General features: G+C 41.8%; 1 protein-coding gene across 7 annotated transcripts in view; it reads left to right on the forward strand.

The window, feature by feature from the left end:
• Positions 1-21,286, forward strand: part of PTPN3 (protein tyrosine phosphatase non-receptor type 3) — a 157,904-nt gene that overhangs the window by 30,154 nt on the left and 106,464 nt on the right. The window contains exon 1 of one of the 7 annotated variants that reach the window (XM_032442444.1): positions 6,027-6,167. The exons of 5 other annotated variants lie outside the window; for them this stretch is intronic. The gene's annotated coding sequence lies outside the window, so the exon portion shown is untranslated. Of the gene's footprint in view, positions 1-6,026; positions 6,168-21,286 lie in introns of those variants that run through there. One more of the 7 variants, XM_032442445.1, reaches the window with a different exon arrangement.

Here is a 21,286-nt window from a genome sequence, read left to right on the forward strand (position 1 = left end):
TTTGTTGACCAAGTATTATCAGTTCAGTGTGCTGGCAGATTTTCAATGCCACATGAGCCGGAAAACATCTCCCGTGTACTCTATTGAATCACAGAACAGAACAGAATCATTAAGGTTGGAAAAGACCCCTAAGACCATCTAGTCCAAATGTCTACCTACCACTAATTTTGCTCACTAGACTGTGTCCTTAAGTACTAGATCTGTTCTTTCCTTATCCTTATTCTATCCTTATCCTCCAAGGATAGTAACTCCACCACTTCCCTGGGCAGCCCATTCCAATACCTCACCACTCCTTCTGAGAAGAAAGCAGCCCAAAAGCTTCATGTAGTAGTCTTGATTTTACTCCAGAGCTGGGCACCTCTACATTCAGAACTGCAGCATCCAGCTTTTAAGTACCTTGACAGAGACTGCTTGTAGAGCTAGACAGTTATGTCAAAATATACAAGGTATGTTTGGATGGCTCGTAGCAAGAAAACCACTCAAGCTGCTTTATGCCTTCAGAACCTGGAGTGCAGCACCTCATAATTACTGAAAGCTTATAGCTAAACTGTGAGAACTTCTTCTCCTCCCCAAAGTAGGGCCTCATTAGTATTTTCACTATACAGATTTTTATAATACCAGTCTGGAAATCAATTAGTGTAGACAAGCTGCTGCCTTCTGATCCCCAGACTCTAGACCTAGTTCTTTATGGCTTCTCCCCTTAGGTACATGATAACCCTGGATTGAATTATGCTGAATATGAACATGCTGAGGCATTTGCACTTTTCATTAACAGTCTCTTAAAAGAAACATAGTTACTTTCTTTTTTTTTTCCTTTTTCATTTCTTGTGACCTTCAGAAAGGAGCTGCTCTATTACTCATTTCCCGATGCATACGGTTTCCTTGTCAGGGGATGGGGAGTGGGTGGGAAGTGGGAGTTGAGTTTTTCCATTTTTGATGGCATTAATGAACACTGTGGTATGATAACATGGCAAAAGGGAAGGCTACTTGTTCCATTTGTGTAAGGATGCCAAATAACACAGAAACACTCTTGCCATTCCTCGGTTTATATGCCATCTGCTGGAATGGGGCTTTGGCTTTCACAATGACAGAAGTATTACCAGCAGTGCAGCAAGAGCAGTTCATAGCACACTAGAATAACCCAAGTTGGAAGAGCCCATAGGAATCATGAAGTCCAGCTCCTGGACCCACACAGGACCACCCCAAAATCAGACCTTAGCAGTTACCCAGTTAAAAACTCCAGGCACTAATGATTCTTAGAAAACTAGCAGGTGTGGAGCTGTTCTGCTTCTTCTTTCCTAGTCTTGTAAGATTAGATGTGCTTGTAGTAACAAATTAGGAGACTCCTCTTAAATGGAATGATTTGATAGGAAATTCAGCAGCAGAAAGGCATTGATGACCTGATGGCAGACAGGTTAGGTTAGGCATATATTCCCATGTAAATCAGAATGGTAAAACAGACTTTTTCTTTTCCTTTTTGGGACACATCAAGTCCCCTCACTGAGGCTTGCTGGTCTCCTGCTAAATTCAGAGCTGCATTTCTCTAAGAAGTAGGAAAGGGATGTGTTAAGTTTAAGGGCTTTTCTACTGCTTGTTTATTATATTCACGTGAAACAGGAAGCCAAAGAAGACAGGAATTATTCAATACAGGAGATAAAGTACAAAGCATTGCAGTTTATGATATTTTGAGCTCACTTAAATATCATGCTTTTCCAAAGAGCATAAATGGTGCAATTTTACCTATTTTGGGCTTCAGCATAGTGTCTAAGGTTCCCATACTTGTCCCTCTCTTTAAAGCTGCTCTCTTACTTCACACTCAAGCTGCCACAACTGGCCCCAAATTAAAATGGACAGCCAGATCAACAACATTCCCCACCCACATCATGCAAATCTATCAACCAGAATGATGAGAAAAGTGCCCAGCGCACCCTAAAGGCTCAATCCCATACATTTCACACTTCAATTAAAGCAGCTTTCTGCAGTGTTCCTTCTCAAATTCAAATGATACAGAATGTAAAATATGCTCCCTCCATACTTTAGGGAGTGGTAATGTTGCAAGAAACAAAATACCTTTTACAGAAAATTAGAGTAGGGCTATATTGTTTCTCCTGTGAAATTGAATTAAGTATATATATTGGATTCATTTAAATAATAGCCATTTAAATACGCTTTTCATGATTAATTGTTAAATGTAAAACATTTGCAAATTTTAGACAAAGCAAAAATTATCCGGCACTTCTTTCCTATGAATTGTATTTTTTTTAATTAAAAATATATAACCTGAAGTAGGGAAATACTGTTATAGGGAAATGCAAGAAAAGCAAATGAGTTATAATAATACCTCCCTCTGTCTCTATAGAGTACAGATAACATGAAATCATGGAGTGTCCATAAGGCAGAGTAAAGAAAGAGCAAGCCAAAAAGATCATTTGACAACTCTGCTTCTCAGTGACAGAAAGGCTGTAGATATAATGTAAATACATATTCATCAAGCTATCAATCAGATAATCAAAGCAGAGATAAAAACTATCACTTAATTTTCTGTATGTGTATGTAGCCAGCAACATATCTTAATCTACAATGTTTTGCTTACATTTAACTGTCCAAACTGATTGTGCTTTCACTGTTTCCCATCATTTTAGAGTCTGGAACATTTTCACTGCTTAGGACTAAGTGAAACATTGTCGGTACATTCTCAGCATCTGCATTTTCATATTCTCTTACCTTTGTTTAACCAAGATTTCATGATGCATATTTTATGAGTCAACATACAGCATGGCTTATCTTCATACATGCCTGTAAGCCAATGCCTGACAATCACAGCTGAAATGAGGAAGGAGAATGACACCCACAAAGACCCAGCAAGCATACAAATTGCTTTGGCCAGACACACTGCTGTCTAAATGCTGGGCAGCATTCCCTGCCTGTGTATATGCTCCTAGTCTGTGTTTTCCTACACTGGCATTTGCTGATCGTGTGAACTTACATTAAGTCACTTACTGGTTTGTTGAGGGTTTTTTTGTGTGTGGTTTTTTTTTTTTTTCTTGAAACCTCATTGTTGGTTTATGTTTTAAGAAGACTGAGACTTAAACATGTATTGCTAAACTTGGGAGAACAGTTGCTTGAACCTCAGTACCGCTGGGACTGGACTGAACTGAAGCTTAACCCATGCATGCATACTGCATATGTATCTATAAGGCAGAGGTGACCATAGTGTCCAGAGCTCTGTTTATAAGACCTTGTTTCAGTTATGTTGCACCAGAGTTTAATTACTAGGATGAAGTTTCCCATCATGGGTTTCTGCCTCAGGCTGAACTGAGTTCAAGCAAGTATAAGCCATAGCATTTTCCAGTAAGAGTTAGGATAAAGAACTGCTATCTACAAACAAACAATTTGCCTCTTCAGAAGTGTCTACTGAGGAGCTCTAGCATGTCCATGATGCTTGCAGCAAGGAGTCTTCCACTGATTTAAAGGAAATTCTCTAAAATTTGGCTGATGAGCTTCTGAAAGTCTATATGCATGTATGTATATATGTATGTACATGTATTTACACAGGAGAGACTTGCTGGGCTTGACAATAGAAGTGTTTTCCCTCCACATGGGTTGATAGAGGCCTCAGGCAGTCTTTTTTTTTCCTACTTGGTTCTAATGAAAGCTCATCCCTTAGTACAGGATATTTACTTTAGCCACGCTAAAAAATGGCATGAAAGAGGTTCCATCATTTGCCTGGCTAGACTGACTTATGTCTAGCAAGACTTTGCAAGACACGTCATTGTAGTCTGTTTCCCTGTGAATTAAGCTGCTTGCACTTTATCCCAACCCCAGCTGTCATGGAGAACACAGTACTGGTGCCCTTTTCATATGCTGTATGTAACTGAAGACAGTTGTCTTCTTGCCTTGTCCCCATCCCTGGACTGTCCAAATCTGTAACTTTCCCCAACTAGCTTTCTTTTCTCAATCACTCATTTATTTCTCCTAGGTTGTCAAAAGTGGGATACTAAGCATCATTTTATGCCTCTCTAAAATCTTGCTCTGGGATTTACCTCCAGCCAAGCCACATTCTATCATTTAGAATACAGATAGCAGGACTTATTCCTTCTTTTCTCTCTTTAACTGCTATCTCTCATGAAAGAAAGCCAGCTTAAGCTGTCAAGTCAGGCTGCAGTTTCATCAGCTCCAAAGGGTAGCATGGCCTGGCTATGCAGCTCAATTAGGTGGCCTTCTCTTCCACCTCAGCTGCTTCTCCTATCACTGCAAGTGCAGGTGCAGCCATATGGTTAACCTATGCAAAGAACTTATCTATATTAACTACAGGTAGTAAACTGGTTTTCAGTCTAACTTAGCACTTTAACCAGTAGGTGACCTGTAGAAACAGGTGACATCACACACAGTGGTAGAGATCTGCTACTGTCAGGACAAATTCAGCAGTACTCCTGCAGCAGCCTGTGTGCAGAACTTAACATTACCTCATTCCTTCTTCCCTTCCCTGCTCCTGATCTGTACAGGGATAGAGATACAGGTAGAAACCTTTCCGGACAACCAAGAAATTTGGGAATATGCTTTTCAAAAACAAAGCTTTATACCTGCAGGTTTAGCTTCCTTCCATGGAATACAAAGCATCAGAGGGGTGCATTCCACACTGATAAGAAAGAGGTTCTTGGCTGACACTGATGGGCTGATCTGGGTGGGCAGTGTCAGGGCTTCTCTGCAAACTCTAACATTCTCAAGCTGAGATGAGCTTTGAGCCTCAGAACTAGAATGAAGCCTGTTAACTTCAAGGGGGAAGGAACAGTGTTTAACTAAAAGAGGGGATATTTCAATTAGAAGCTAGGAGGAAATTTTTTACTTAGACACTCGCAAAGGCGACTCCAACCAGAGAAGCTGTGGATGCCCCATCCCTGGAGGTGTTTGAGGCCAGGCTGGATGAGGCTTTGAGCAGCCTGACCCAATGAGTGTCAGTCCTGTCACGTTGGGCACTTGGAACAGACTCCCCAGGGCAGTTGTCAAGGCACCAAGCTTGCTGGAGTTTAAGAAGCTTCTGGACCATGCTCTATGACATAGGTTTTGGATTTTGGGTGGTCCTGTGTGGAACCAAGAGTGATCCTCATGGGCCCCTTCCAACTTGAGATATTCTATAGTTCTAGGGTGAGTTTGTGGTTGGCCCTGATGATCTCAGAGGTCCTTTCCAGCCTTAATGATTCTATGATTCTTTTTCCCTTGTTTTCTTTGGAGCTCTGCCTCCTGTTCACCTCCCCCCTGCTCCCACCCCTTTGCTAACAGAGATATCCGAGGACAGGGGCCTCAACAGCCCGTGTGTCTCTAGAAGCGATATTTGAGCTGCAAACATTTTTGATGAGAGTTTTGGCGCATGGTAAGTTGGAACTGATCTCACTGAAGAGTTGCATTAGCACAACCATGCCACAAGGGCAGGCACAAGCATCCGGAAACTTCTTCAAACAGCTTCGCCACTGGAGAAAATACATCACCGGCCTGCCTGGCTATGGAGGCACCCTGCTCCAGTTAATTAGCTCTGCTGAAAGGCACAGCTAATTAGCGTGGCGCAGAGCTGCTCTGACACAATTGGCTACTGTCAAGGCTGGAGCCCACATCTCTGTGCTGTGCTGCACAAATCCTGGGCAGCCTGCTGGTGCTGTGGGCACGAGTTCACCTCATGGTTGACTGAGGAGCCAAGACCAAGGGACACCGGCTCCCCGTGAGCAGCAAGCACTGAGACTCCTGCGTGCCCCGAACCAGAGGTACTGTTATACGAGCGACCGCTGCCCCACAGCTTGGGACGGCTCATGTGCTGTCCAGCGGTATCGCACTTCGCCCCACAACGGGACACCAAACCCGGCACCTCTCCCGGAAGCCGCGGAAAGAGCCGAAGCTCTCCGAGTGCAGCCGATGAGGGTCGGGGCCCGGCCGGAGCTGTGGCTGCTCCCCGCTAGGAGGCGGCAGTGGACGGACGGGCGGGCGGCCTCGCTCCCCACCGCCCTCCCCGCCGCGCCCCGCCCCACCCCGCCCAGCCCAGCCCAAGGCGCAGGAGCCGGCGGCAGCGGTCCCGGCGGTGCTGCGTTCCGCACCTGCTCGCTTCGGTGCTGTTCGTCGTGGCGGCGGCCGCAACGGCCTTCCGCGCCCCCGGGGGCGGCGGGGTGGCTGCGAGGCAGGTACCGGGCCGGCTGCGATCCGGGAGCGGGAGAAGTTGTCGCTGCCGGGGAGCAACAGAGCGGTGTGGGGCTGCCGTGCCCGGAGCTCCGGGCTCAGCGGGGCGGGCGCTGCGAAGCGGTGGTTGTTCCGGGCGGCGGGGCTGAGCGCGGTGCCGGCTGTCAGCGGGCGGCCCGGGGCGCGGCGGGGCTCCGCCCGCTGCCCTTCGTCCTCTCGGCTCTGCGCCGCGACGGGGCAGCGGGGCGGGCTTGGGTTTCACGCTGTCTCGGTTGCCTCTGTCCCACCTTCTCCTGCTGAGCTGCCGTGTTCTTTCTGCTCCCATACCTGTGTAACAGAGCTCAGAGTTACTTAGTGCTTTGGTAACGCTAAATGTTGCTGCCCTAAACAGTCCTTTCGGTGGAAAGGTGGGTGGAGGAGGTGTTAAAGTTGCACGCGGTTGCATAGAAAAGTTATTGATAAGAAGTGACTGTGGAGTAGGTGCGCTCATGCTGCCTTGGGATCGAAGTGCACTTTCCCTTTAAAAATGCGTATGTATCTGAAACCGGTCTGTAGGGGGAAACACGTTGCCCTTACTGCCTGGATGGCTCAGATCCTAAGGGAAACCCTTACCAAAGGGAACGTGGAGGCAAAAGGTCTGCCTGATTACCTGTATGGAAGGACTTACTAATGAAGTACAGCTAATGAATTTTCTGTTCTTGGTATGCTGTTGCACTGTCTTGTGGCAGAAGTATCTTGGTGTACAGGTGACAGGTCTGGTACCGACAAGGCTTTGGTGTTACTAGTGGATGACAAGCTGGATATCAGCCTGCATTGTGCCCTCGCAGCCCTGTAGGTGAACTGTATCCTGGGAAGCATGGCCAGCAGGGAGAGGGAGGTGGTCCTGCCCCTCTGCTCTGCACTGATGAGGCCTCACCTGGAGTACTGCATCCAGTTGTGGAGTCCTCAGTATAGGAGAGGTGTGGACATCATCCAGAGGAGAGCCACAGAAAATGACCCAAGGGATGGAACAGGCTGAAAGAGCTGGGGCTGGGGCTGTTCAGCTTGGAGAAGGCTCTGGGAAGACCTGAGGGTGGCCTTTCAGTGTCTAAAGGGAGGCTGTGGAAAGGAAGGGGACAGTCTCTCTAAAACAGTTTGTTGAGATAGGACAAGGGGAAATGGTTTTAAACTAAAAGAGAGGACATTTAGCTTGGACGTGAGAAAGAAGATTTTTACAGTCAGGGTAGTGAGGGACTGAAACATTCCCTAGAGAGGTGGTGAATGCCCCATCCTTGGAGGCACTCAAGGTCAGGCAGGATGGGGCTCTGTGCACCCCGACCTGCTGTATGTGTCCCTGTTCATTGCAGAGGAGTTGTCCTAGATGGCCTTTAAGGGTCCCTTCCAACTCAAATGATTCTATGATTCATCTTTGTTTTATAGTTCACAAGAAAAATGTGATATTCCAAATATTTCAAAGCGCATTGAGCAAACAGATCATCAAAGCTACTTGTTTCTTTAAACAACGTGAATTTTGTGTCATAAAGCACTGTAATAATCATCGGCAGTGGTTTCCTGGAAAACCTCTCAGCACTTGTCATCTCTCTCAGAGATCTAAGAAGCGCTTATTTGGTGCCTATTATCACCTTTTTTTTTGCACATCTGAAGACTGAGGTTCGTGGTTTCAGAACAGAACTTTTGGGTACTATCACAATGATGTGTTGTACTTCACAAGAATTACTGTTTGTGTTCAGCCTCCAGAACACTTCTGGTGCTAATTAAGACAGTCATATGACTGCAATTAAGCAAACACTGTGGTGCAGTGGCATATCCAGGAAGCTACATAACTGCTTCTTAAATTATCATTCTGTTTTCTTGGTTCTTAAGTTATCAGTGTGTTGACAATGATGCTGAGTGCAGAAAATGATAATGGAAAAGCTGGTGTGGTGGCGGTGACATTGCTTTTTTGCCTATGCCCGTAGGTTGTCACATGGTAAATGTTTTTATCTCTTCCAGTGGTTTGAAGTTGCACCTAAATCTTGAAGATCTTGAGTGGTTTTTCTTAATAATCAATACTGTAGTAGAGGCAGTTGCCTGTACTTCTGTAAGCTGTGACCTACTTTCTGTATTGATGGGTAGATAGCTGTTCACCAACACTACACGAGTAACCTTACACTGGAAGTGTTGTATGCAGAAACCACCAATGCTAAATTCTGCTGGGTGGACTGAATGCAGATACGGTGCACAGCTGTTCTGTGTGTACTCAAATGCTGGCACCCACTTATGGGACTATTTACTCATTACAAATTGAGCAGTTAAAAGGAAACATAGCTTAATGGGTCCGGAGGATCATTGTTACCAACATTATTATTTGGAGTGTCCATTGTGAGTTTTATAGGAACCTTGTAACGTGTTTTCCTGTACAAAAGAATTTAATACATCATACAGCCATACAGATGAGAACTGAGGACAGTCAGAAGGAACAGTGTGTGGTCATAGGATCGTAGAACATCATGAGTTGGAAAGGAACTGTAAAGATCATTGAATCCAACTCCTGGCTCTGCACAGGACCACCCAAAATCAGACCACGTAAGATCTACTGACAAGTTTGCACTGAAGTGGAAAAGCAGGAGAATGGCATTTTTCAGTTATTTGCATGGAACTACAGCCTGGAGTCTACCTAGCAGCCTAGCCCAGGCTGTGTGGAAGTGTTAGTGTCAGCCAGAAACACTGCCTGCAGTTCTGTTTTGGAGTTGGATGCTTTTCATTAGCTGTGGTGTTTCTTGTTATCAAGGCCCAGAAAAGCCGAAGGTGTGTACAGTCTTACCTCATGACAAGTGTAAATTAATGAGAGGTGGGTTAATGTTTTCTGTTGGGGTGTTTGCTGAGGGGAAGGAGCAGGTACGGAGGCATAGGAGTGGAGTAAAAGATGTGCTGCAAGTTCCATCCTGACTTGAGATAATTTAATCTATCTGTACTCTTAAGATACCATACGCTTCGTATCAGCATGTACTGAACATTACACGGAGTTCTAATTTCTATTATTAGCATTGTAATATTAAACTTTGTCATGTATCCTGTATAGAGCTTTGTATTCCATTTGTTTCTTCCTTTCATATCCTTTCACGTAAAATACTTATTGAAATAATAGGAAATCTGATAGTATATGAAAAATTCTCCTATAGCTTGCTTTATGAGGCTTTTTTCTTAATATTGTTTTCTTCCTGTATGCAAATTACATACAAACCTTGAAGAATCTTTTCCAAAAGGAAAATACAGATGTTTCTTTACGTAACTCAGTGGCTTGAGCTGTGCTGAAGTCTGGTCAGGCATATCTGCTAGTTTTTGTTGTAGATTTCTGAGTATTGCGAGTGAGTAATGGAAACAAAGGATTCCCATCTGCTGAACCAAGATGACTGAAGAGAAAGTTCCAAAACTTAGGAGCACTGGTGAGGCCACAGCTGGAGTGCTGTATCCTGTTTTGGGGCCCAGAGTGGAAGCAAGATGTGGATGTGCTGGAGAAGGTTGAATATAAGGTCACCAAGATGATGAAGGGACTGGTACATCTCTTCTATGAGAGAGCTGGGACTTAGTCTAGAGTAGAAGAGGCTCAGAGGAAACTATAAGTACTTGAAGAGAGGATGTAATGAAAATGGAGCCAAACTCTTTTCAGTGCTCACAGTGCCAAGGCAAGAGGCAGTGGGTACAAACTGCAATGTAGAAGATTCCCTCTGAACACCAGTGCAGTGAAGCAGTGGTGCAGGCTGCCCAGAGGCTGTGGGGTCTCCTTCCCCCTTCTGAGATCTTCAGAAGCTGCCTGGATGTGGGCCTGGGCACCCTGCTCTGGGTGTCCCTGCTGGAGCGCAGAAGGACCCAAATGGCCCTGCCAGGCTCAGCCTTGCTGTGAGTCTCTGTGATGCCATGGTATTCATTGCACTGCTCTACTTTCCTTCATCTTGTGAGTCTCACTTGCACTTAGATGTTTAAGAAGCCTAAGCAAAATCTGTGTTCTGGGCATACGCTAAGAATACAAATTCTTAATAAAGTATGGGAGGTATTTTTAAAACTTCAAAGAAAAGAAGTTGGGAGAGATGAAGAAACATATCTGTATTTTCACCATGCTGATAATTCTTCAGGCTTTGGCTCGGGCATGGCCTATGTCTGCAGTTCTAGGACATTCTGTTCTCACGTGGTATTGCTATCTCTTCATGCTACATGCCTGGTAACAGCGCTCCTTTTACAGGATTGAATCAGATAAAAGACTCTTCTCACCATTTGTTTAACAGGAGAGCATAGCACTGAATGAGGAGTGTGATGGACCTCTGCAGGCTGTAGACCTTAATCTGAAGCCAGCCTCCTACCCTAACTTTTTCTGAAATGAAAATGATTAGGATTGAACTAATCTGAATATTTCTGTGACTAGGTTTCCCTTGTAAAAGTTCTCAAAAACTTTTTTGAGTAGGAAGATTAAAGAAATTTAGACAGGTTATGTAGCTTTAAAGACAAAATAGAAATCATAGGAAACAGCAAAACTTGTATGTGGCCCAGGTATCCATTGATCTCCCATGCTGGCTATAACTGTTACCACTTCCCTCTCTTGACAAGTTTAGGTTTCATACAAGCACTTACAGCAACATATGGTAGAGAGAGGGGGGAAAAAGAGTATCCCAGGCTGTGACGTGTGGCTAAAGGACAAGCTGAGGAAATTATTTCAGAACCTGGTATTCAGAGGAACTCTTGGAGCTAAAAGGGTGTCGTCAGTGTTTTAGTAGAAGGAATTGAGGGCTTCTTGAAAGGTAGTGCTTTGCCGAAAGAGGAACAGGTACCGTTCCTTACCTCACAGAGCAGAAATACAACAAAGAAGCATGTTGTATGCCTGCTTGCGTCATTCAATTACATGTGTTTTGGGAGGTGAAATGTAGTTCCAATTTGCTTGGTGCAACTTTAAGTTGAGTGGTTCTAATGGATGCCAGTAGTATTACTCAGGGCTGGATACCTCCACAGCATTTAACACATCATGGAGGTTATGCCATGTGCACCAAGTAAAGCTAAATGGGTTTACAAACATATAAGCTTATTTTCGAGTCTCTTTATTTGTTATGTGCACTACCAACCAGAACTGAATAAGACTTTTGTAAAAATAGCTGTGGAAAAAGAGCAGTTATTAGAAACTGAAATCAACACTAAGGTATCTCAGTAACAAGTAAAGTGATGTTCTGGGTGCACTTTGAAATATTAAAGTGATTCTGATTTGACATCTTGTTCACTGATTTCTTGAAGCCCTCTCTTTCCACTCCCAGACAAATTCTGGGCTGCTGTGTGTGGAGTTATGGAAAGCAAACAGCTTGTAACACCCAGCTGTGATGAGTAACCAGGGCTGTTTCCCTACCAACTTCCACATAACTTGTTATGCGAGACAGTTACACTCTGTGGAGTGACGCATTTTATGAATCAAAGTTGGGAGTGTGAGCTGTGAGTTGTATCCGCATGGGTTTTTGTTCTGTACCACTTGCTTTATTTTGCCTGCAGTTGTGAATATGGATCCTGTTCAATATTGGGCTTCTCCCAGCACTTAGCCCTGGTTATGTAGAGACCTGATCTCTGGGGTTTGATTTTTCTTTTTTCTTTTTTTTTCTTTTTTTTTTTTTTTTTTTTTTAAGTGTAGTATTTTTATCCCAAGTATTGAGTAAATGTGTGATCAGCTTTTATTTCAATGTCTCTGTTAGTAAGAAATGGTTTTCCTAGTCGTTTTATTTGATATTTTTGAATATAGTAGGTGGAAGTTCTTGAACCATAATGGTACAAGTAGAGCCACCACTTCTGGTTGTAGGCAAGCTTGGATGTATACCTGAAGTTAAGCGCTCAACAGGGATCTCTTGGTTGCTGTGGTTGCATCAGTGCTGTAGTGGTTTGCCTGGGAGAGAATGTTTTCTCAAATGTGTTGCTAGTGTTTTAAATAGCACACTCAGAATCTCCAGTCCGCAGATAGAGCGGGCTGTACTTTGGTCAAGCTGAAGATCGACTAGCACATGCTAAAGTACATAAAGGCATAAAGCTTGCCTTATTGCTATGTTATTATTTCAGTATGTGTTAGTCCACGTTTGCTTTAGAAGACATCTTTGCAGCAACCTCATGAGCACAAGTCACCTTGATTAGCTTTTGTGTTCTTGTATATGGGGTGGGACAGTTCTAGTTTTCGCACCTGCTTCTTGCAGTGATTGCAGCAAAGCTTTATTAAAGCACCTCTGTTAAAATTTTTGACTAAAGTTTTGGTCTGGAGTGTGGGTTAACTCATTAGGGTATAGTTCAAACATCTGTTGTCTCTGGTTTCATGTCTGTGGGCCTAGAGCTTCAGTGGATGTTGTTAAGCAACTTTTGATAGTTAGACTTCAACGAGTTTGAGTTCTTAAATTCTGATAGTTTGCTCTTTCACCTGGCAGTCTTTAGACTACTGTTGTTTGCTTAAGATTTTAAGGTCTCCGCCCTTGTGTATTCACAACTCAGCTTCATATCTGAATTCTCTTAAGTCTTTCATTGATGCAGCCATTAGAACCATACTCCTGCGAATTTGGATGATGTGTTAAGCTCAGCTGACATTTCATTCAGTCTCCATTTTGCACAGTAACCCCTTTAACTATGGATTTCTCAGATGCCTCAGAAAACGATGTCATAAACTCTGCTTGGTGGAAACTTACTGATGAACTCCAGTTTAAGTAGAGCATAAGCCACTCAGAATAATCTTGTATGTTGTTCAGGATGTATTTGAAAAGAGATCATGTCTATGTGGAACACTTTGATTCATTTATTAAGGAGCACAAACTTTTCTTCCTTGCATAATGTTTCTGTAAATACAATATTTTGCACGACATCTTAAAATTACAAAGAATTCAACAGTTTAGGCTGGTCATAGAGGTGGACATATTTTTCTTAGCCTTAGTATTTTTATCTCAAGTATTGGATGTATGTAGTTGGTTTTTATTTCTGCATCTGTGTGAGTGATAATATTTACTGCAGATTTTAATTATGGGAGCAGCTTCATGGTGGAGGAGAAAATCTGTTCTTTGTGTCTTAGTCCAGAAATGAGATTTGAAGTATCACTGGGAAGTTCTAGATTTATAAGTGCTGAATAAGTGTGATCCTGTGCTTCATGTATGTTAAACTAACAGAAGCTTTTAATAGCACTGTACACAAGAGTGCTTTTCTAATTTGTAGCCACGATGGAGTGTGATGTTTTCTTTCTATTTATTTATTTATTTTTTAAACAAACTTTAGCAACTGATTCTTTTTGCCTTTAGATTTGTTTGTCTTTGGCAACACAGTTAGTTGTTCTTTGAAGCAGCTGCCAGAAAAATTTCATAAGCTGAGAGAGAGTCCATGGGACTGTGCCAGTCAGGGTGCACTACTGGTGTGGCAAGAGACCAAAAATCCACGACAGATTTCAGAACTTGGCGGTGGTACTTTCACAGCTGTTTTAATTACAGCTTTCAGTTTGTTATGTTCAGTGGATTTTAAGTTTATTCTCCAACTTTGTGTGTTTGCTGTTCATTTTGAAAACGCACGTGTTGCGGGGGGGAACTATCTGAAGGAAGCTGGTGGTGATTTGACACTTGAAACTGATAGAGCTCTAGGACTGTATGGAACAGGGTTGGTTTTTTTGTAACTAGGAAGTGATATAGTATTTAATAATGGAAAAGTTTCTGTATTTTTCTATTTTTTTTTATTTATTTTTTTTTCCCTTGACACATATAACTTTCCTAATTTTTAGATAAATATTTACATTTTGCATTCTGCCCTGCTCCTTGGTACCTTTGAACAAAGGCACACCTGGCTGGTGGAGCGCATGACTGTACTGCCACAGCTCTGCAAAACACTGAGCCAGCTACCTGCATGCTACCTTCAGCTAGTGCCCTGTATCTGCCAGCTAGCATCTCCCTGGGATGAAGAAGGACTACCATAATGTCAGGTGGTGGCTGAACGCATAGGGTTGCTGCATCACGTTTCTTTAAAACGTGAAACAAACACCTATTTCCATGTGTACTGCCAACAGACTATCTCTTTTGACAGTATGTGGTTTTATTGAGCATTATGAAACAGTCACTCCCCAGCAATTTGGAAATATGCTTTTCCATTCTGCATAGGAACTTTGGTTCTATGAACTTAGCATAAGGTTAGCTGCATGTTGAGAAATCATGCTTTTCATACAACCATTGCCTGTTGTATCAAGCATACAACACTTAGAACTGCCGTTGTCCCCCTATTTTCTTACTAATTTAACTCTTCATCAGTATATTACATAATGTGGATGTGAACATCCATGCTTAGTTTCTAACTTTCTAAGATTGGAGGCTTGTTTTTCTTTTCTAGCCTAGCGGCAGACTGAGTGTTCTGAAAAGTTTTTGTGTCTTTCTAAGGATTCTTGTTCTGTTACTTGAGTGCAGTGAGTGTAGAGTAGGAGTGCAGGAAGCAGTGTTCCAACTCCCCGCATTGTCCTGACCACTAAAACAAATTTATGCTTCTTTCATTGGGGTGATTTTATTTTATTTTTAATTTTATTAATTTTATTAATTTTAAAATTACTGCATTTTGATATGATGTTAAGTACTACACTTTGTGATGTAAAAGTAATTTCTTCTAATCAGTGTGAACTAAATACATTTACAGAGTTGTCTAAAACCTGGGAAATCGGTAAACTCTGTTTATTAGGGTACATATTGTTTTACAGTAATGATGTCACTGGTTGCCTGTTTAGAAATCAAGCATAGTTTGGAGCACTTGACTTTAGAGTAAGCTGCAATTTTGTGTTAATCAAATAACATGATTCAGTAGAATATGAAGGTAGATATATTCAGAATAGAACTGGTAATAAGGGCAGTTTGTAGCTACAATTAGTTGCTGCTACTTATGTAGAATTCCTGATTCTGATAGGAGTATGAAGAAAATCTTGGAGCAAAATATTTGAGCAGTTGAATGACTTTTCTATATAAGAAAAGCTCACTTAATGTGTTATTGCTCTCAGATGATGAATGAGGAATCTGACTCCTCCTTAAAAAGAAATTCTGATGGGTAAAATCCATCAACATCTGTTTAGATTAATTGATGAACTGAGGGCTTAGCAAATAAGTCTTTAGAATCTAATAAGGCCCAGCGTAAGGTTAGCTGTATCATCGGGCATTTTGAAGTAGGAGAGATTTTGTTACTGCTATCAGTTACAACTCTGTTACTTGTTAACTAGTGTGTGTTTAGGTGTTGGACTTACTTAGAATAGAGTCCGGTTCAATTGTAGGGTCAATTTAACTGTGTGTGTGGTTGTTGGGGCTTTTTTGTTGTTGTGGTTTGTTTTTCCTAATTTCCCAGGAAATAAATCTTGCCCAGTTTAAGACATATTTAAGATTTCTCTTTTTGGGTGCCTGAAGAAAGCAGCCAAAGACAAATATAAGCTGTGTTATGCTGGTGTGGAAAGAGAAGTTGGCATGTTTCTTGGAGGCTGCCAAGTGCAACAACTGATTTATCAAAGGTGAAAATAGGTTTTTTTGTCCCCTGCCTTTACCTGTGACTTCAAGCATTCATAAACGGAAAACACTGATTTGAATGCTAAACCCAGTTTCATCCCTTTTTTTAATGTATGAATATAGAACTATAAATTACTTCTAAGCTCAAGTTAACATGCTTATCCTAAAGATTTTTGGTACACAGGCAGATTATTGACCAAATGTTACAGGAACCCTGAAGAGTGTGTTTCCATGTCACCTCTGTTGACTTGGCTGTTACAGCCCTAGATCAGCCATAGAGCTGCAAGGCCTAGAAATGTGTAGGGCTCTTACTTGGTTATATATGGCGCGTGTCGTTCAGGGAAGTGCATTAGCTTGTGGCAGCAAAGAAAGAATTAATCTTCACAGCCGTTTGCTGTACATTCTAAGGCAAGGTTGAAGTCCTCTCTTAAGAAATAGAAAAGCTGGTTTTACTGCATTGCTCAAATGGTAGCTTCAAGGGGACCGGCAAACATGCCTCTCACCATTAAGTGAGGTCAGCTGGTGCAAGGGGCTGAGCTTCACTGGTCTCTTCCCTTTTATTCTTTAAGTTCTCTTCGGGTAATGGATATCCAGTGAGTATGCAATGTGAAAGCTTCAGTTTCTTTGGTACTTTCATTTTTTTCATGTGCTGTTGGGTGGTCCCAAACAATGTGGTATCAAATGAACATTCAACTCCTGAATGTTTTGTTGTCTGAAAGACATGCAGGTGGTTCATCCATTCTGCTTATCTCTGGGTCTGCTGGTTATTAAGCTATGAGCTGTCGAAGGACTGGTGTACAGAAGAGGCTGTCAGGTTACTGCTTGCCCTAGGGGTAGGCCTGATGTGAGGGATTCAGCAGATTCATACTCTCTTGTGCCACTGGGTAGTGAGAGAGCAGGTTCTTGTCTTGGGTTCTAGGTCTGCTTCTGTTGTGTCCCTTCTGCATCCTCTAACTGAAAGCTGTGCAAGAAGAGAGAGCGGCCTGGCAGTACTGAAACATACATGGGACTTAAAGGGAAGGGAGGGAAGGACAGGAAGGGACCAGAAGAAAGGAAGAGCTCTGATTTGGAGTCACTGTATATGACACTGTAATATATTGCAAGTTATTCAGTAATATCCTTAAAAAGTAGTTACATATATTGTCAGCAATAATTATTTGAAATAAGTGTTCTGTAGGCATTAGCTCTTAATACCTATCTATGCCTGCTGCACTGCTGATAGTAAGACATGATAATTGTTGAGTCTGGTATAGTTCTCACAGTACAGAGTTTTCACAGCCTTGCTTGTTGCAGAAATATTTAAGATTTGACTTCATGAGACCTTGGAAGACCTAATTTAAAGCCTTGCTTCTTAAGAACGATTGGATCTGATGTTCTCTGGAGATCCCTTCCAAACGAGACCTTTTTGTGTTTCTGTAATGTAGGTCATGTATAACCATGTTTTTTATAAAATACTGCTAGTAGATGAACACTCTGAAAATGGCATCCATCTTATTAAAATAATACTTTTTTTTTTCCTGCTGAAAAGAAATGTGGGAAATAAATACACCAGCAGCAAACTTTACCACTACCCAATGATAATTTTAAGGCTGTTAAATATATCATTATTTCTCTAATATAGAAATACATATTACAATACTGAGAAAAGTAATACTGGTACCTGGTTATTTTTATTTATGAGATCAGAATCTGAAACAAAAGTGTGTGTGTGTGTCTATATATATACATACATACATATATATATATTTGTTGCAGAACAAACTGAGCATATTAAGACAAACTTATGAATGGTGGTGAGATACATACATATTTTTAAGACACTTTGACTGTTTAGTGTTATATTTCATGTTTGCTTTTTCAACTTACCATTTTCAAAATGCCCTGTGTTCGTGGTTTGCCTTCCTGGAGCAAGTCTTTTTGGTTTTGCCCCAGCAGTTCCTTGGAGAAATCATTCAACATTTGAAGTATGCTTTTGTTATTCCTTGTAACAGTACCCTGGCTCGGCTTTTAAGTTTGCTGAAGTAATTTTGCTGACAAAATAGCTCGGGAAATAGTCCTAAGATTTGTGTCAGCATGGTGATGTCTGCGAATAAGAAATGAAATGTGTTATAGTACACCAGGAAACCTGAAAAATTTAGACCTGACTGTAAGAATGGAACTTCGGTGTCTCTTACTGGAGATAAATCCTGTAAGCAGCCTTATGGTAAAATAAATATTCAATAATCTTACGTGCAGTTCTGTCACCTGTGGCATGTGAAATTAAATGTAGGGATTGCTTTGCTTGGTTATGATTTGCATTGAACTTAGATAGCAACTTTTGGCAGGTAGTTTCAAATGCTCAACTTCGCAGCCAGCACCTATTGCATGAATATGGATATACCTTTTATGCCTCCTTTATGACTCCTTCCTTAACTGCTTTTGCTTTGGGGCTCTTTCTTCTTTTTTTCTTTCTTTTGAGGAAAAACCATGGCTGTTGTTCCAGCTTGTAAAAGAGCATTTCGGGGGGAAGAAACAGTTACAAGTTTAGCATTCCTCTGAAATAAAAGACTTTTTTTTCCCCCCTTATCTCCTGTATAGTTCCTGTTGGTTTTTGTTTTTTCTTTTCTTGTTTCAGATCTTTTTTTTTTCTCTCTTTTGCATCTGGATCAACCATTATTATTTTGTTCTTCCTGGCACCTACCCACTTTAGGACCTGTTATTTAATTGGCGAGGGAGGTGTTTTCATTGTGTTCATGAGAAGAGGAGCTGGTGTAGATGCTTCCTACTCTTTCCTGACTTGATAGCACAATAGCAGCCATGCCAGACTGCCTTCAAGCAGATAGCACTGCTTCAGGCAGTTGCGTGCTGTCACCTTTCTGTATCGACTGCTTGATTTATAATTAACTACTGGCTTGCACAACTGCAAATAGAATAATTTAGCTGACAACTTCCTGGGATGAGGAAGAAAGGGAGGAAAGATCTTTAAACAAACTAACCGTCAAATAAAGAAGTTGCCTGTTTGAAATGCCTGCTCTTGCCAATAAGTCTATTTATTTATTTATTCATTTATTTTTACAGCGGGGAATGCACAGGATTTGCTTCAGGCTTCTTGTCAGCAACAAGAAAGCAAACTTCCTGAAGCAGCAATCATTTCAGTGTTCACAAGCCATGGGGCAGAGAGAGGTACTGCTGCTTTCTGAGACATGCAGCAGAGAGGTACAGAGTCCGGAGCCTGGGAGATGGCTCACATACACATTCAGATCTGAAGCCAATTTTTGGGCTAGTGGGCCACACAAAGGAAGTTGATGGTGTTGGTAGCAAAGGGTGCTTGCAGATGTTTGCAAGACGTTGCCAGAAGGTTATCAGAGGAAAGTGACCAGCTGGGAGTGACCTTTTTCAAAACTTCACAATGTGTGTTTTGCCAAGAATAACAGACAGTTCCTTTGTTTTAATTTCTTTTATTGCTCTCAAGTAATTGTCACCCTCAGGTGAGGTCTCAGCAGGCTGTAATATAACCATTTTTATCTTTTTTATTTTTTCCTGCTATTTCCTGAAGTGTAACTTCGTCTTAATCCAGAAGATATGTAACTTATTTGGTTGTAAATGTTCTTGATCCTTTCTTCATGGCGTTTGTTACAGGGGTTGTGTTGTAATACTGAATTCCTTTGACTCGGTAACTGTGGAGCTGAAGAAGAGGGATCTGGATTAAACTTAGTGGCTTGTGGCTGGCCTCATGAGTCTACCTCATAAAGGTGATACAGCCTTACAGGGACTTCAGCAGTTTCAAAATCCTGATCTTATCCTTTCAACCACTTGAGTATAACTATAAAATTAATAACCTTATGAAGCAAGTTACAGTGCAGCTCCCAATTCAAACCTACTTAAATAAAAATGCACATAATCCATGTATATCTGTAAATGTATTTCTTAGAAGTTACACTGTACTATATTAATTTGGTTTTGTCAGCTTCTTGCTTAATAATTTAGTGTTGATCATTTACCATCCTGTTCTTGGTAGGATGAGAATGGTTTGCTGAACTGTTTTGTGCTGAAATGACTGGAAGCTTGGAATGGAAGAAGGTAATTTGTGTGGTCCAAGATAACAGCTGTGCTTATGCAGTTGGTTGGAGCTGCCACATTTGTTGTTTTGTGCTTTTGGTTTCCTTCTTTTCTGGTGATGTTGGAAGATTGGTCTGAATGTGTTAAAGTGAAATTTTAGAAAATATTTTGTGTTTCAATAGGGCAAGGCTTTATCTGTTTGTAAAACAATAAGCTAAAATCTAAGTGTAGCAGCGCATGTCTGGCACAGAAGGTAACACCCATGTCTGGTCACTGTGAGCCAGCTGTGTGTGTACTAAATATTTGAGCAATGTTGTAGGAAAAGATGACAAATTCAGCCTTAAGAGAGTGCCAGATAATTGAATGAGATGCCTCCAAGTCCTTACCAGACTGCAGATGATACTGTTTGACTAGAATTCAAAGGCAGTGCTGATTCTTACAGATGAGCTAGTAAAAGACCCTCTTCATTTTGAGGGGGAAAAAAAACCAACCCATCAAGCTCAGCATGGAATCATGCTGTCAAGTGTTTCAGAAGGGAATTCCACAGAAGGTGCTTAAACTTCAAAGGCTGTTTATAAAACAAATGATAAAAGTAATGTATTTCACCCCCTTCCCTCCATCCCCACCCCCCACAAAAAGACCAAAAAATCAACACAACAGAAAAAGTAACCTGGATTTTTTTCTTACAGTGCTGGTAAGGATTTGAACAAATGGAAACATCACCTGTCTTATTTTTTTTCTTAACTCTGTTCCTCTAAATCAGGAAGAAACTTTCTTCATCTTTTTAATCTTATGTAAGATAACATCCTTCCACTATCTTATGTAACTTCTTCCTCTTCCACGCTCTGCCTTGCTGTCATACTTTAGCTTCTCATTGCTTTGTTCCAGCCCATCTCACTATGTTTTTATTCATACTTGGTTTCATTCCTCATCTTTTGCATATTCTAGTAAAAAACCCCTATACAGCTCAGAATCTGCATCAGAAATTGATGTACAGTGGCTGCTCTGAAAATAATGCCTCCTATTTTATGTTTGCCTATGATATCAGAGGCAGATGGTGGTGAAATTGCAGCAGGGGTTGACTCTACCCCGCCCTAGTATTACATTACATTTTTGTGCTGTGTCACACATGGCAGCAGAGAAGCAGTCTGACAAAATGGGTTCCTACAAGGTGTGTTATTGAATTCCTCCCTGTGGAAAAAATGGCACCTATTGACATTCATTAATGCTTACTGAACATTTCTGGAGACCAAACAGTGGATGCGAGGACAGTGAGGTGGAGAGTGGTAGATTTCAACAGTAGTGATGTGAAAGACTTCTTTCACATGACTAAATGAAGAGCATCTTAATTGGCTTATCCATGCAAACCAGAGGATTACAACAAGGAAACTCTTCAAGAAGACTATCTTTTTCTTACCATTCAGTTATGCATAGTCATGCGTGGGGACAGGACTAGGGGTAATGGGATGAAAATACAGCATAGGAAGTTCCTGCAAGAATGTGTGCAAGAACTTCTTTGTGGTGAGGGTGACGGAGCACTGGAACAGGCTGCCCAGGGAGGTGGTGGAGTCTCCTTCTCTGGAGATATTCAAGACCCGCCT

The sequence above is a fragment of the Coturnix japonica genome, chromosome 2, assembly GCF_001577835.2.
Source record: "Coturnix japonica isolate 7356 chromosome 2, Coturnix japonica 2.1, whole genome shotgun sequence".
NCBI classification, from domain to species: Eukaryota; Metazoa; Chordata; class Aves; order Galliformes; family Phasianidae; genus Coturnix; species Coturnix japonica.